This window comes from Otolemur garnettii, unplaced genomic scaffold (genome assembly GCF_000181295.1).
Source record: "Otolemur garnettii isolate 467f Iridium unplaced genomic scaffold, OtoGar3 scaffold00179, whole genome shotgun sequence".
In the NCBI taxonomy this organism is placed as follows: domain Eukaryota; kingdom Metazoa; phylum Chordata; class Mammalia; order Primates; family Galagidae; genus Otolemur; species Otolemur garnettii.
Window position 1 is genome coordinate 347,051 of NW_003852574.1, and position 3,260 is coordinate 350,310.

A 3,260-nucleotide genomic window follows, 5' to 3' on the forward strand; every position below is an offset into this window, starting at 1 on the left:
CTCAAGCGAGTCTCCTGCCTTAGCCTCCCAAATAGCTGGGACCACGGGCGCCTGCCACAATGCCTGGGTATTTTTTGGTTGTAGCCATCATTGTTGTTTGGCAGGCCCGGGCTGGATTCGAACCTGCCACCTTAGGTGTATGTGGCTGGCACCTTAGCCACTTGAGCCACACGCGCCAAACCAACCAGTGAACATTTTTAAGGATCATTAATTAGGGCTGGGCATGGTGGCTCATGCTTGTAATCCTAACACTCTAGGAAGCCAAGGCAGGAGGATCACTTGAGTTCAGGAGTTTGAGATCAGCCTGAACAAGAGCAAGACCCTGTCTCTAAAAACTAGGCAAGGGCTCGGCACCCATAGCACAGTGGTTAGGATGCCAACCACATACACCAGGGCTGGTGGGGTCAAACCTGGCCAGGGCCAGCTAAAACAATGACAACTGCAACAAAAAAGTAGCTGGGCATTATGGTGGACACCTGTAGTCCCAGCTACTTGGGAGGCTGAGGCAAGAGAATTGCTTTAGCCCAAGAGTTTGAGGTTGCTGTGAGCTATGATACCACAGCACCCTGCTGAGGGCAACATAATGAGCCTCTGTCTCAAAAAAAAAAAAAGACTCAGGGCGTTGCCTATGGTTCAGTGAGTAGTGCCAGCACCATATACCAAGGGTGGTAGGTTCAAACCGGCTCCAGCCAAACTGCAACAAAAAAATAGCTGGGTGTTGTGGCAGGCGTCTGTAGTCCCAGCTACTTGGGAGGCTGAGGCAAGAGAATCACCTAAGCCCAGGAGTTGAAGATTGCTGTGAGCTGTGACGCTATAGCACTTTACCAAGGGCAATAAAGTGAGACTCTGTCTCTAAACAAACAAACAAACAAACAAACAAAATGACTCAGCAACAGCCACATGCACCAAATTTGGTGGGTTCAAGCCCAGCCCAGGCCAGCTAGACAACAATGGCAACTGCAACAAAAAAATAGCTGGGTGTTGTGGTAGGCGCCTGTAGTCCCAGCTACTTGGGAGGCTGAAGCAGGAGAATCTCTTAAGTCCAAGAGTTTGAGGTTGCTGTGAGCTGTGAGCTGTGACGCTATAGCACTTTACCAAGGGCAATAAAGTGAGACTCTGTCTCAAAAAAACAAACAAACAAAAAGGATTATTTTTTATTTTTTTTTGAAGTAGAGCCTCATGCTTTCCCCCTGGGTAGAGTGCTGTGGCATCACAGCTCACAGCAACCTCCAACTCCTGAGCTCAAGCAAGTCTCCTGCCTCAGCCTTCCAAGTAGCTGGGACCACAGGCACCCGCCACAACGCCTGGCTATTTTTGGTTGCAGCTGTCGTTGTTTGGCGGGTCTGGGCTGGATTCGAACCTGCCACCTTAGGTGTACGTGGCTGGCGCCTTAGCCACTTGAGCCACAGGCGCCGAGCCAAAAAAGATTATTAATTAAATTATTTTTGAAAGAAGTTCAAAGCATAGTAAGTATATTCTTTTTGTCAACATAATTTAAATGTGTTGGGGAAGTTAAACTATGGGTTCAAGTGTGCTGTGAGATAATAAAAGGTTGAAAACACTGCCTTAGAGCGTCTACAGCCAATGCTGTTAGAGCTGTGAGATAAGGGACCAATTCCAAAGGGCTAATGAGAGGCCCCAGCCTCTCCCCCTGCAGCTAACCAGTTGAGATCAAGCCCAGAGCCCTCCTAGGCCCTGCCAGCCCATAGTCTCACCTCAACCATGGTCATCGTCCCGTCCCGTGTTACCTCAAATGTTATGCCTTGATTTAGAGCTGGTGATTACAGGATTTTGCCTTTCAGCTAAATTAAACTCCTCAAAGCAGCCAGCAGGGAAGATAATGAAAACAGGATTGACCCAGTTCTCTAGAAAATCCCAGGGCTTTCATCCCTCCTAAGCATCACTAGGCCTGGGATGTCCCCATGTAGGAGGCACTCTGTAGTCTCAAACAAGTGTCTTCTCTGTGTGTACAGCTTGTCAGAAACAAACTTGGGACCCAACACTGGCCTTCTACCACAAAACCTTTGATTCTTTGCTATGATTTGGCTCCATCAATGTGGCAGACTTCATGTCTAAAACACTTTGACTCTGTTTCTCATATCTTAGGTACATCCTCCCTGCTATAGGAAAGTATTTTTCCCGTCCCACTTCCTTTTTTCTTCTTTTTTAAAGGCAAGCATAGAACAAAATTTACTGAGGAAGAGAATTTATTGAGGTAGGTTTACAGAGCAAGATATGTTTGCCATAAACAGGGAATAGGCCTCCATTGCCAGGGCAAGGAGGCAAAGAGGCTCCACTTCTGAGCCCTTTCCTATACCACATGACCAGGTCCCCAAACCTGTATCCTGTACATATACACTGTCCTTTGCAAGGGTCCAAAGGAGTTGATAGAGCAAAGGCTGTCTACCTAAGACCCTTTGCTTCAAGCTATGCAGCAGTTCCTATCTCAGGTTCTCATGAACTTCTCCCATGTCCAAGCATTTTCTGGGCTCATATCATAGGCCATGCCATTTGGTAGAGGAGGTTGTGGCCTCAGAATCTCAAGATCTCAGTTTACGTCCTTGTACAGACTTGTGGCAGCAGTGACCTGAGGCTCTTACCTGTGACTAGGGTTACATTTTCCATCCTGCCTGCCTCCTGGAACAGCTGAGATAATAGGAAGAGATTGGAGAGGTGCACTTACTATGGAAACTTGTAGCGCCACATTGACTTCTCAGGTCAGAGGGATTCAGAGAGTGAGAAAGACTTCATTCCCTGCGCCAATGAGGGTGGAAATAGCTCTTTCGAGGGAACAACCTCCCAGGAACTGTCACTTTTTTTTTTTTAGACAGAATCTCTGTCACCCAGGCTAGAGTATGATGGCCTCTGCCTAGCTCATAGCAACCCAAAACTCCCAGGCTCAAGCAATCTTCTTGCCTCAGTCTCCTCAGTAACTGGGACTATTAGCACCTGCTGCAATTCCCAGCTAGTTTTTTTCTTTTTTGAGACAGAGTTTCACTATGTCACCCTCTGTAGAGTGCTGTAGTGTCACTGTAGTGTTGTTGTTGTCTTGTTTTTGAGACAGAGTCTCACTCTGTTGTCCTTAGTAGAGTGCTGTGGCATCACAGATCATAGCAACATCAAACTCCTGGGCTTAAGCAATTCTCTTGCCTCAGCCTCCCAAGTAGCTGGGACTATAGGTGCCCACCACAACACTTGGCTATTTTTTTGGTTGCAGTTGTCATTGTTGTTTAGCAGGCCCAGGATGGGCTCGAACACGC